At 42.2% G+C, this 14,574-nt stretch overlaps 1 protein-coding gene across 3 annotated transcripts in view; it reads right to left on the reverse strand.

Annotated features, from left to right (window-relative positions):
- Positions 1–14,228, reverse strand: part of NLGN4X (neuroligin 4 X-linked) — a 340,913-nt gene extending 326,685 nt beyond the window's left edge. The window contains exon 1 of one of the 3 annotated variants that reach the window (XM_003260986.4): positions 13,724–14,228. The gene's annotated coding sequence lies outside the window, so the exon portion shown is untranslated. Of the gene's footprint in view, positions 1–12,052; positions 12,391–13,723 lie in introns of those variants that run through there. The other 2 variants (XM_012500970.2, XM_030806413.1) reach the window with 2 other exon arrangements.
- Positions 14,229–14,574: the final 346 nt, after the last annotated feature.

Consider the following 14,574-nt stretch of genomic DNA (forward strand, 5'->3'; position numbering starts at 1 on the left):
GTAGTAGACACTGAAGCATATTTTTACCTTTCCAAATTGAAAGTGGATAACAAGGTAACAACAGCACTCTCCCTGGAGCCATCCTGTCCTGTCTACTCCCAGTGAAGTGAAATAGCTGAAAGATGTGGAGAGTAAATACTCACTTTTTTTCTTTTTTTTTGAGACAGAGTCTTGCTCTGTCGCCCAGGCTGGAGTGCAGTGGCGTGATATCAGCTCACTGCAACCTCCGACTCCTCGGTTCAAGCCATTCTCCTGCCTCAGCCTCGCGAGTAGCTGGGACTACAGGCACGTGCCACCACATCTGGCTAATTTTTGTATTTTTAGTAGAGATAGGGTTTCACTACTTGAACTCCTGACCTCAAATGATCCACCCACCTCGGCCTCCCAAAGTGCTGGGATTACAGGCACGAGCCATAGTACCCAGACCAGACCTTTTCTTAATTTGAAGAGAGAATTTTTTTTCCTGTCAAATAGGTGTTGGAAGGATGTCAGATGAGAGCTGGGATGGGGAGAGGAAGTAAGGAGGAAAGAGAAGCAGCTCCCTTCCATTCTGACCTGCTGTGGCAAGAATCCCTGGACTAGCAAGACCAACAGGATGCAGCTGGCTTCACTGAACATAATCTGCTATGAGCATCTTTAGGAACACACGCTGCTGGATAAATTCCCTTCCGGGAGAGGCCACAACTGACCACTACATGGAAGAGACAGCTGCTTCTTCACTAGCCAATGAGACATCGCCACCCAAGTGTGACCAAATGCCTCTGAGGCTCAGCCCCTCACTCCAGAATGCCCCCAGGTACCTGAGGATGCTCCAGATTTGGGGGCTGCACCGTCTGTGGTTTCTCTACATTAAACAGTATTTTTGTGGAGTCAGGGGTGAGGGAGTATGGTTTACTTTTAAATATAGTTTTGCAAACTCCTTCTCTGTTTAGTTTTTGTTTGTTTGTTTTTCATAAGCTATGTTTAAAGTTAAGAGAGAAAAGGTAAATGCATACCCTGGAATTATTCAGCAACAGAATAACACCAATCGAATTCTGTCCACATAAGTGAGGCATCTGAATTCTTTTTAAGAGATGGAGTGTCACTCTGTTGCCCAGGCTGCAATGCAGTAGTGAGGTCATAGCTCACTGCAGCCTCAAACTCCTGATACACTCCTCAAGTGATCCTTACACCTCAGCCTCCTGAGTAACAGGGACTACAGACATGCACCACCACACCTGACTTCTTTTTAAAATTTTTTCGTATGGATGGGGTTTCCTAGACTGGTCTCAAAGTCCTGGGCTCAAGTAACCCTCCTGCCTTGGACTCTCAAAATGCTGGAATTACAGGCATGAGCCACTGTACCCAGCCACATTTGAACTTTTTACCAATACTGCTACAGCATTACAGGTAGAATAATTATTCTTTGAAAATCCTTCAGGAAGATGTGTTCCCCAATAAAAAGCGAGCTATGTATGCCTATGTAAATGGATGTGTCATTTACATATGCAAATATATGCATATAATTTACATATGTCTATATAACATCAGGATACATGTTGGTCTAGAAAGAAACAATTTTTTATTAATTAGGATCTGACTAGATTAAATGCCCAAATACATTTGATTGTGAAATGACTAGACACATAACTTCCTGTGTAATTTTAAGTTAATTTTTATAAATTATGTCATATTCTGGTTATTCACTTAAGGGAGGCTTATCAATTGAGATATCAAATAAATCCTGGAAGGTTATTTTACTGGTGAAATTGTCATGGCAGACTGAATCATAGTACACAACCACTGTCACACAAATTCTATGTGAAGCTATGTGTGTGTTATTATTCTGTCCTTGTAACATGGTACCGCTTAATCTCTACCATGAACCTAGATTGTCAGAAGATTTTTTTTCTGAGGTATTGATTCCCTCACTAGGGTTGGTTGGTTGGTTTTATGCTGCAACAAATTCAGATTTCCCCCACTTTCTACTACTACCATTCCTGTGTCTGCTTTATATTTTCAGTCTCTGCACAGGTAACTGGTATTTAACTTCCATGTAACTTGTTACCCTTTCTCCCTGGGTCATCCTTATTGTTTGTTACTGTTTTAGATAGCATGAAGGGCCCTGTCTTGACCTTCCTATTGGGTTACATTTTAGCTGGTAACCAGAACCCTCTGTGGTAATAGGCAACTAGAAACCCAAATGTAAGGGTTTTGGTTGTGGTTTATTTATATTTGTTTTCATTGCTGTTGTTATTTTCTAAATGTCTTGTCTACTTCTCATTGGTTCTGATGCACTAAGTCTATCTGTTCCACATAATTCTCTGTAGTGGGATCTACATTATTCATTTCTTCCCACAGCATACGGTTGGCATGTGGGTAAATTTGCAATATGAGCATGCATGTTAAGGCTTCTTCAGCCAACAGAGAAAGCCTGCTACCTCAAGGCTAGGACAAACCTACCCTCAAAAGCATTACCTAAGACAGGCAGCCTTGTCCCCTCCCTCAAGAATCATATTAACTCCATGATGTTTATCAAATACTTTCATCTCCTTGCTCATCAACTGTAGTAGTCTGTCTGCTGAAGAAGTTAAAATCGAACTATATAATCACCCCCTGAGAATTCGAACAGGAACCTAATTCCTAATATTTGGGCTATGTAGCTCTGATGATTTTGCCTTTATTTAAGAAAGGTGTATGAAGACTGAATCAAGCTGTTGTTTTCCTTAACTTTTGACATAGGACATGAGAGATTAAACACACACACACACACACACACACACACACACACACCAGAAGGAAAATTCTGTTAAAAATTATTTGTTCTTAAACATAAAACCAGAGGTGCAAAATAACATTAGCGTATGGTTAATATAGGAAAGATAAGCAATTTCATCTTCTTTGTACGTCACTTATTGGTACTCAACAAGTTTTGAATAAATTCGTGAAATAAAGAAAAAAACCAACAAGTTCATATCTCCAAGTAGTGTTGGTAATTTAAACACTTTCAAGTATCTTCACACCCTGTTAGTACTACTTTCTGCTCTGTGTCAACAGAAGTATTCTCAACACTCCTGTGGTTAATTTGGTTAAAACTCATTACAAAGAACCCCAAGTTATCTGTCACAGCTGCTAAACCCATTAGTACAGGAGACTTTAAGGCCATAATGTGTCCATTTTCAGGATATAATTAAAGAGAGGCAAATGATATATGGTTTTCCAAAAATATTGGACCAGGGAGCCTCTTCAAGAAAGAATCCCTGATTCGGGAGTTCTTGTACTTTTTAAAGAATCTTCATAAAATATTTTCCTCTGAGACAATGCAATCTATGCCCCATCTTTAAGCAATCCTAGCTCACCAGTATGAGTAATGTTGTCTATTTTTAAGGTTATCTCATTATTCTAAAAGACTTTAAATAGTTGAAAAATAAATTATGTGAGGGGTGGTAGAGTTTGAAACAATTATCTGTGATGTTACCAGATATGTTAGACTAAAATATATTAGAATCCAAGGTATTGTTCATGCCTTAAAAATGCTGAAATATCTGACTGTTGCTTATTAATTTTAAAAAGAATATAGGAAATAGCCATTAATTAATGAGGCTGTTTCCACGCCCCACATGAAAAAAAAAAGCTCATAGGTGCCTGTATGTTTTTGTTGAATCAAAGTAATCTGCTTTATGTATGCATTTATTCATAGAATTTACTAAAATCAAAATCAAGGTTTTATAAATATAGGGTTTGACAAAGTTTTAAAATATAACCAGCTATACAAATTGGCATGTGGGAAATTCTATTAAATTGTCATGAGCATGCTTCTTTGTCATTCCAGGAGTCTTTCTTTTCATTACTCTTTCCTATTTGATCTATTCTTCTATAGAATTATCTTCTTTTTCTCTTTAACACTTTAAGGATCCCTGAGACCTTGTCACTCATCCAAATAGAATAAAGGAACGAGGGAAGAAAGAAGGAAGGAAGGAAGAAAGGACGGAAGGAAGAAGGGAGGGATGGAGGAACGAAGGGAGGAAGGGAAGGAACGAAGGAAGGAAGGAAGGAAGGAAGGAAGGAAGGAAGGAAAGAAGAGAAAAGGAAGGAAGAAAGGAGGGAGGGAGGGAGAAGGATGATAGATGGAAGGGAAGGAGAGAAGGAGGGAAGGAGGGAAAGAAGAAAGGAAGGAAAGAAAGAAGAGAAAAAGGTAGGAAGGAGAGAGGGAGGGAATGAAGGAAAGAAGGAAGGAAAAAAAGAAGAGAAAAAGAAGGAAAGGGGGAAGGAAGGAAGGAAAGAAGAAAGTAAGGGAAGAGGAAGAGGGAAGGAAGCTGTGGTTTCTGTGCACCATTAACTAACAATAGCTCCTGTGAACCAGCCTGGAAGTTCATTCACCACATATAATATAGTTTCTTTTGGAAAATGCATGTCAAAGTATATATATGGTTTGTGTATATATACATATATATACACACATATAAAATTTGCATGTACTTTTCATACAAAAGAACAAGAACAATATATATACATACACATATATTTTATTATAGATTTATGTGGATTTTACTATTATTTATAATCGTTACATGTACATCGTAATATACACTAAATTATATTTAAATGAGTTGTATTCAATATATAATAAATTATAAATATATAAAACTAATTTGTATTATATATTTATATGGCTTATATATGCTATATATTAATATATAATTTATATTTATATAATACATGTTTAAATAAATTGTATTTTGTATAAATAAGTTTGCAATGGCTTTTGAAATACATCTAGTTTAAGTTATAAAGGCTTTCACCAGTAATATAAATTGCATATAAATACAATTATATAAATGTACATAAATACAACTATCTAGAAATAAATATATACTAAATGGCTATTGTAGATGATGGTTTTATTCAAGTATGTAAGTTGTATACAAATACTATTGTATAAATGTACATAAATGCAATTGTATATAAATAATTACATATTATCTGTAGAAATTAAAATGAATAATGATCTGTATGTTTATATGCACCCTATTTTTTATATATACATACATACATCATATATATATATGTATGTACGATGAAGGCTCTGTAGATATAATTTGCAAATAAAACTATTTTATGCATCTTATTTATACTGGTGGCTGTAACTGACCTAGCCCATTTCTTTCTGCACACCTGTATACTGATGTTTCGAAAACATAAGTCTATTTACAGTCTCATCATGTGTAGGTAGAATTCTAAAGAACCTGTGCACAGTGGTGAGTGAACAACCTAAATGAGAAACCCTCTAGCATTCATTCACTTTTGCTCCTGTTGTCACCTGGGATTGTCAATGCATTTCAGTAGGTGCAATGTGAATGAGTAGTGCACATTAAATTTGAATTCAAGGAAGTGTGCAGGAAAAGAGGGACCCAAGAACATAAAGAGACTGTAATGAGGTTCTCAGCTTTTGTGACTTCAAACCTCTCCATATTTATTAAAAGTGAATGCAGAGTTTCTGAAGCTGGGCCGATACAATGCTCTACTGACCTTCCCACAAGGCTTCAATGGGAACAGTCTCTCAGCAAAGCCTTTGGGCACCAAGAGAAATAAAGGTAAGAATCTTCTACAAAGGCAGATAAAAGGGTTATGAGTTTAGCCTTGGTAAAGGGTGCCCAGTTTGATCTTTGTAAAAGTTGTCTATTTCTCCGTACAAGTATACAACATTGCACAATATTGATGGACAAGAGAGGGTAGAATTTTGTCACACATATAGATAGTTTCACTATAAACATAGGTGATAACACCTTTTTTGGAATTAGCACTCAAATTAGAAACAAAAAGCTTCCAGGAGACTTACAGAAAATGGACACCTATCCCTTAAACACATACTTTCTACTTACTTAGGTCTCATGTTAATGAATGTCTTCACTCCTAAATGAGGAGTACATCCAGACCCATCATAGGTAACTTTATAACTTTCTTTCTTTTTTTTTTTTTTTTGAGACAGAGTCTCCCTCTGTCACCCAAGCTGGAGTGCAATGATGGCACGATCTCGATCTCGGCTCACTGCAACCTCCCCCTCCCATGGTCAAGCAATTCTCCAGCCTCAGCCTCCTGTATAGCTGGGATTACAGGCACAAACCACCACACCCAGCTAGTTTTTGTATTTTTAGTAGAGACAGGATTTTGCCGTGTTGGCCAGGCTAGTCTTGAACTACCGACCTCAGGTGATTCACCCACCTCAGCCTCCCAAAGTGCTGGGATTACAGGCGTGAGCCACCACGCCCGGCCAACTTTATAACTTTCATTGTAGATTTTCTATTTTTATTTATTTATTATGTTTTATTTATTTACTTATTTATGTATATTTTTAGAGCTAGGGTCTTGCTCTGTCTCCCAGGCTGGAGTACACTGGCGTAATCATAGCTCACTGCAGCCCCGAACTCCTGGGCTCAAGTGATCCTCCCACCTCAGCTGGAACCACAGGTACTTGCCATTATGCCCGGCTAATTTGTTTTTAATTTTTGTTTCTTTGTGGAGTTGGGGTCTCACTCTATTACCCAGGCCAGATGTTATGAATTGTTTAATATAACATAGGTTTGGTGAATGATGACAAGAAAAGGAAAATAATGGAAAACCACATTTTTCCTTCTTATATTTTATATATATATATATTTGCTTTTATCTAATGTGTTGCAATGGCTGAGAAAAACATTTTCGGCGAGGACTAGTTCCTAGTTAATGTGTTGGCATATGCATACATGTATGTGTATACACCCACTCATACTGCCATTCTTACCATGTAGCTTCAGGGCATGAAGGCATATTGTCTCACTTAGGAAAACAGTTAACAATGACATATTTTGTTTGTGAAAACATGCATTTACCTTTGTGAGTTTCCCCACCTAACCCATTCACAGAGTTATAGTCACAGAGAGTAGTGAGGATTGGAACAAGTTAAAGGCACTCAGTTGCAGTGAGTTTCCTCTGCCCCCATCCCCCATGCTTTTGAGACCACAGTTCCATGCTAAACAGCTCTGACCATTGGAGTCACATGGCATGCCTCACTGAGTTCTTGGACTTGCCCGTCCCATACTCCAGAGCCACATATTGGTGGTGTTGAAATACTAAACGTGGAAAATGGCACCGCATGCAACTTCACCACAGCCATCATCACAGAACCAAACAGGCCTTTTCCACACCTTACAAAAACAAACCACAATTCACCATGGCTCTTTTCTCAGTGCCAGTAACACTTTTAGTAACCTCAGTCCTTTTTTTTTTTAAGGATCCAAAAACTTACCATGTAATGCAACTTGAAACAACCCAAGTTCCTTTTCAGCTTATATGACAGGCTAAGTTTCACACCTGAAAAAGGTGCCCTTAGCAAAATACGTGTCCCCTCTCCCCACCCAAAGCATACAAACAACCAAACAAAAACAAACAGAGAAAATGAGCCCGGATGAAGGGTTGATGTGGGAGCCGGGAGAGATGCCCACAGATGTTAATAAAATCACATGCCTGGGGTGATGGCTTTGAGATCCAAGTTTTCATCATCCAATCAGGTACTGGCCTCTTAAAACCAAAATGATCACCGGTATTGACAGGTGGAGCTAAGAAAGTCCCGTTGTAAGCCAAAAATAGCGCTCTGTTACTTTGACAAACCATGATTTCTTTATATAATGTACATTTTAAATAAAACAACCCAAACAAAATTCGGGGTCATTTATCCACATTTCCAGAGAGCAGTGAAAGCCTAGATCATTTCATTAGCACTATACTGAAATTAACATTTCTCTCTTTGAAATGTATTCCTCAACCAATGAGAACTTAAATGTTCATTGTACTTCATCTCTTTTCTAAATTATGGAGGATTACTCTTTTCCTGTCTCAAATAAATTCAATAAAACCTCATGATATGGTTTGGCTTTGTCTCCACCAAACCTCATCTTGGATTGTAGCTCCCATAATCCCCACGTGTCGTGGAGGGATGTGGTGGGAAGTAATTGAATCACGGGGGCAGTTTGCCCCATGCTATTCTCACGATAGTGAGTAAGTTCTCACAAGATCTGTTGATTTTATAAGGGATTTCCCCCTTCACTCGGTTCTCATTCCTCTCCTTCCTGCCATCATGTGAAGAAGGAAGTATTTGCTTCCCCTTCCACCATGATTGTAAGTTTCCTGAGGCCTCTCCAGCCATGCTGAACTGTGAGTCATTTAAACTTCTTTCCTTTATAAATTACCCAGTCTTGGGTATATCTTTTTTAGCAGCCTGAGAATGGATTAATACACCTCATCTCACTATATATATAATAAAAAGATACATAGTGTATTTTTACATACATGATGCAGACCTTACTATAATATGTATTACCATATATATGTTATATAGTAGGATACATATCTTACTATATATAGTTTTATATATATGTATTTTAGTATTGTTGGGGTTAGGTCTGTTCTCCTTCAGGTACCATTTCTGGGAAGATGAGAGTGCCTTGGGAAGATGTGGCGTATGGAGGTGTTCCGCACACACCTGGGACACGTGAACTCAACACGAAATGTCTAAAGTTTGAAATCTCAGCCCGAGGTAGATGGGCTGTTTTCCACCACCAACCTTCCACTCCCCGTAATGATTTTATGAGCCTTTTATTTACTTATTTTTTGTTTAATGTAACCACCTGCAGAGGGAAAGCCTTTTCATCTATACATTTATTCAAAGCCTATAAATGGCACAATGACAAACTGCTAGGAGATATCACCTTCTTTTTTTCTTGTTCATGTATGCTACTCTGCTCCAAGAAAAATGAGGAAGGGCTTCCTACACTGCCGTTCACTTAACAAAGAACAGTGGAGCTTTTCAAAGTCCAAATGTAGGTTGTTTAGAGAAAAATGACAAAACTGGAAAATATTCGTTGAGTGAATGGTAGTAGAGAGCACAACAGATGACCTAATTGCCTCAGCAGCCTGGGCTTCAATTTTGATTCTCACTTTCTCTAATTGACTGTGCAAAAGATATATCTTTGATTTAAAACTGGTAGCTCAGGAGTTTAAGAAACCAGTGGTGGCTATTCAAATCTGTCTGAATATCCATTCACATAATTAAATAGGAGACGAAGTCTCTCCTCTGAAAAAGTACAGTACTCAGACAAAAACACACACAAAAAGAGCAACAGATTTAAACTAAACTGAACATATTTCCCCATTTGGGAAGAGAATACACATTGTTAAAAGTCAGAAAGCAGTACAGAAAGAATACATTCTGGTTTACAAACTAAAATCGTGTCTCTTACACTTGACATTCATATCCTAAGACCAACTCTCACCATATTCGGAATTTAAGTATATTTTAACCAGATAAGCCTATCTTTAGAAGGAGGATATTAAAGGACTTAAAATATTTGTATACTGCTACTTCATTTGCATGCAATGCATTCGCTCAACAAGCTGCATTATTGACGATATTCAACAGTATTACGAAAGGTTTGAAATGTGGTGTACCAATTAAAAAGAAAGAATGTTAAATGGAGGTCATTCCCTCATGCACTTGAATGTTTAGTTTTGTGAGAACCTTTTGGTTGTGGTCTAGAAATAAAAGCACAGTATTCCAAACGGCTTTTAAAGAGACCCCTGCACTTCCAAAAGCAAGTCTCTGTTGCGGAGTCAGTCAACACTCTCATCTTTGTGGAGAGACTATAAGCTTTCCACAAATTACTACACACAAAACAATGAAATAGCCAAGTTCACAAATTTTAAAAAATCTATATATTTACCATTAGGCTACATTCCAGGCCAACAGCTATGAACTTTCAAATTCCTTCAAGTCTGCTTGTAAATTTCACAGCATCAAGATAACTTCATTATCTACCTTATGCAGCCACCAGTCCCTTACCAAGTATCTGTTACATTCTTAGGTTTGGGTAAAAATCAGCTAGGTTACTGGTTTGAGGGCCAACTGTATATTCGGCATTAGTTTATTTAAATAAAATGCAAAGAAAAGCAACAATTCGTCCACTGTAGAAGAAAACATCAAAGCATCTTTAAAACTGCATCCATGCACAGGCATTATTATGAAAATGCAATTATTATTCTGGTTTCAAAAAAAAAAATGAAGCCTCCCATTTTAATCTAATGACTTAAAACTGATGAAGTAATTTTCCACCTGCTACAACTGGCCCTGATTATGTTCTTACATGTCAAACAAAATACTCTTTAAAATGACCATATATATATATATATATATATATATATATATACACACACACATATATATGTAGAAATGTAGAATGCGTGTGTGTATGTCTGTATACACACATACACATTCTACATTTCATTGAGTAATAAAATACTGAATTTCTAATCTGAGAAAATACAGGCTTGCAGAGTTCTCCATGAAATTCCTGTATTCTTAATTTTAGGATACACAGAAATTCCATATCTTTTTCTGGAAATACAGGGTTTAATGCAACCATGTGCCATTAGCCACCCCTCCCCCTCTTAACATTTTGCTCATTTCCACAGGAAAATCTATGCTGAGGATTAATGGATTACTGCTAACATCTTCCCCACAGCCAACTAAAGGTATGAAATAATTCTCCACTCTCCAAATCGGCCCCCACAAAACTGCAGATTTCTTTGCTATCTGATTTCGCCCCGCTCTGCCATCCCCTAGGAAAAGGCTCAGTGCGTCCATTCAAACCATGCAGGTCTCTTGCAGTTTCTGCCGCTTTGTTCTCATCAAAGTCAGGTGTTTGCACCCTGGCCATTTAATTTCTAGCTGGGGAAGGAAGCTACCCCGGATTTCTTAAGCATGCACTTCTATGTTGCCCGCAGAACGCCCACACAAACTGGCAATTCTGCTTCGTCAGGATAACGAGGTCTCCCTAAACTTTTTCTTTCCCTTTTTTTTTATTTCTTCTTTTTTTTTTTTTTTTTTTTTTTGCTTTTGCTTTTGCCTTCCTCACATCACAGGAAGGGCTGATTCTGAGATGGGAGCTCACGCACACCACCCCCTTTTAAGAAAATATAATGCAACGCGCTCCGATGTAAGCCCTACGGGCAACGGATGCCTTCAAAAAGCATAAGATAAGAGCAACAACAACAACAACAAACCACCGCCCCCCCCCCAAAAAAATGACCAAATAGAAATAAAATAAAATAAAAATAAAAAGAAGCCATACTACCACCTTGTGGATTCAGATCGCAAGAACATCACCTGCTTAGTTCCAAAACCCCCACCCAACCCCCACCCCAAATTCCTTAAGTTGGGTCTAAATGACACATCGGGATCCTCCGTCCTCACTCCCCGCAGACTCGCCCAAGCCCTAGGCCGAATTCGTGACGCGCGCGCCCAGCGCCCGCGCGAGTTGCAAGCCCGGGCGCACCGCAGGGGCCAAAACCCCGCCAGAACCTCCTAGGACCCCTCCACGCGGCCTCCTGCACCCCCTCCCCCGCCATCCCCGAGATAGCAGCAGCACATACATAAAAAGAGGCTGACACCTGCCGTAGGTTCAGAGGAAGAAGCCAGAGAAAAAGAAACCCGCAGTCCGGAAAAAAAAAAGCCTTCTGGGGAAGGGGAGGGGTATGATGCGGAGGACGTCCTCAGGGTGCCCCTCGCCCTCCATGCAGGACATCCGTTCCCAGGGTGGCCCGGGCCAGGCCTCGGGGGTGCAAGGGCTGACCTGACCCCCCTGCTCCCGCCCCCGCCGCTCCGGGAAGAAAGGGCGCTGTGTCTGGCGGCGAGCAGGCGCCGGAATCGTGCGCCCGGGCCCAGGGTTGCACGGGGCACTGGGCCCCGATACCGGGGGCGCAAAGCTCCGGTTGCGGCCCAGGAGAACCCCGCCGAGGGACCCCAGCCTACCGGTTCTCGGAGGGGCGAAAGAGCCAGGTCAGGTTGAGGGACAGGAAGAGGAAGGGGTGTCCAGGGGACTGACCGAAGGATGAGAGTGTTCCCCGGGGTAGCGACGGGCCTCTTGGAAAACCAGAGGCGGAGGAAGCAGCCGCGGAGTGGAGGGCGCAGGCCGAGACCTGGGCCTCTCCTCCCACAGCAAGCCCCCCACCCACGCATCATCTGCAGCCCAGCGGCACCTACCTCCCTCTCCCTACCTCATCCCCGCTTGCGCTTCCGCAGGTCAGGCCACGCGGGTGCCAGCGCGGGCTGGGGGCGCCCCAGCCGCGGCCTTGGGGAGGGGTCAGGACTGAACTTCACTCGCTCCCTGCGTGGTCTCGAAGCCCCTCGCCCACCCCCCACTGTCTCCTCCGCCTCCGGCTGCGCGCTTGGCGGATCTTCTCCATCAGTTCTGCTCACTGGAGTGGGAAGGGGCTGAGCCGAGCCGCGCGGGAATTGGGAGGCGGGGAAGCGGGGAGGCGGGGGAAGAGACGAGATGAAATCGGCCCGGGACAGCAGAGAGGCTTGGGATAGGACGGAAGGGAAGAGGGGGTGGCGGCTGCGTTTTCCAGGGCTGTAGGGGTGGTGCGGCTCTTGGAACCGACTCCTCAGCCTCCTCCTCCGTCCCCACATCGGGGACTGGCGGACCGTGCGCCCCGCAGGCTTAACACTCCCCCCACACCCTCGCTCCGAGAAGGGGTGTTCTCAGTGGGCACCAACTAGGGCTCCAGATCCCCCGAGACCCAGACAAGGGCTCCGGTAGTCTGTCCTCGCAGCTTCCAACTTTTCCGCTCCTTCGGAAAAGCGGGCAGTTCAGAGACGTTTCCCAGGGCGGCAGCTGCAAGCCCCCCCGCGCCCCCCTCAAAGGTTCAGACTACACTCAAAGGCTCCCGAAGAAGCAAAACCACCAGCTCTACCCTCCTTCTGCGGCTTGCCTCACCCTTCCCACCCGCCTCGAAACCCACACACACGGGAAAGGAGTGCATGGAGCCCGCTCCCCGGTTTGCAGAAGCAGCCCGGAGCTACCGTCATTTCATCTTCACGCGGGGTCTCCAGCGCGCCTGGATCGTTCCCTAGCCAAGCCAAGCCAGGTCTAATCAATCACGTGCGTTATTTCGTGCATCACCCAAGCCGTCATCTTATCCGAGGCCCGGAGATGAAGGAGGGAAAAAAAAATCGCTTAAATGCAACCCCAACCAAGCCTGTTTTCCCTTTTTCTTTCTGGTTAACAGCAGCCCCCCAACCCCTCAAAAAAGCACCCCAGGCGGTGGTAGCTGACAGTTTTCTTAAAGAAGAAGGGGGTGTGGGGGGAGAAAAAGAAAAGAAAAGCCTCCCATGCCTCACAGTTTGCAGAAGTCTTCCTGCCTTCACCATCTCCAGCCCTGGCCGCTTCGCTCCTTCTCTCCCTGTACTGCAGATACATATATATGTTTTTCCTCCTCTCCCCGCCACAGTCTTCTGTTTATTTGTGTGGAAGGCAGCGCTACTTTGTAAACACATCACACACGGCCCCAGAGCCGTTCAAATAGCTGATTGCAGCAAAACGCTTCCAAACAACGGTGGTCCGGATTTTTCTCTTTAAGTGAAAATAAAACCAAATATTTCTGTGGAGAGGTTGCATGTAAAAACCGTATGAAGGTCCACACTCCCACCCACACCTAAGAAATGCAGCGAGACAGATGGCAGAAAGTCCTGTCCAAATTTTCCAAAAATAATATTAATAATCATAAAAGGAAAACAATAAAGATCAGATGAAGTGAAGCTCAAGTATCTGCAGTGAGGCTTTCCATCCTTTGCTGCAAGTCAAAATGTTTAAACGGCTTTTTAAAATAAGGAGAATAATATCCCAGAGACACGTCTTAAAACTGCACCTACCTTAGCTTTGGAAGAGCTGCATCGGCCGTTAAGAGTTCTTTTTACACGTCCAGATTTTCCTAGGGAACCCGAAACGAGGTATGATTCAGGAGGATGTATTGAAAGCCCAGGAGCCTTCCCCTTCTGGAACCCCCCAACTAGATTCGCTCATCCAGAGGAATGCAAGAGCCACCAACACCGCCTAGTTTGGAGGAAATTCGTTGTTTCTGCCGTCAATAGTCTGTGGACGGGCAGAACAAGCATTACAATTGAAGCAGGAAGGGCCGAGCTAGTGGCTGAATAAGAGCTCTGTGCTAAGAGACAGAGAAGGGAGAGAGACGGTTCTGCAAGAAAAAGAGAGATTGAGGAGAGAGGTCCTGCTGTCTCCGGGGCTCTCCCTCTGCCATTGGACCAAACTGAATGAAATTTACAAAGCCAGCAGCCAATAGATCTCCGGAGTCGGCCCCATCACTACAGAAACCACATCCACAGCTACAACCTCATGCAAAGAGCTGCTAATCCCAATGCAAACCAGCTGTAACGGAGAGATCCCGGGTACCCGGGAGATAGAGCAGGTGGGCATGGCACACGGTACCGCGCCAGACGCGTAGAGCAAACCTTCTTCCTCTTTGCTTTTTTAGGACTCTCTAGATACCCTCCACACCAGACATGCTGCAGTATATGAAAACATCTTTAACTGTTTAAGGTCACGATCTCCAGCAGTCCCTATGTCTGCGTTATTGTAATTCATTTGGGAAGCAATGATATAAAAAAAATTTTTAAGAGCAGCAAAATTTGGAATACAGTTCTGTAAAGTACAGGACCTCTTTTATGCTCAGGGTATGGTTGAGAGGGGATCGATGAAAGCTTTT

The sequence above is a fragment of the Nomascus leucogenys genome, chromosome X (assembly GCF_006542625.1).
Source record: "Nomascus leucogenys isolate Asia chromosome X, Asia_NLE_v1, whole genome shotgun sequence".
NCBI lineage: Eukaryota > Metazoa > Chordata > Mammalia > Primates > Hylobatidae > Nomascus > Nomascus leucogenys.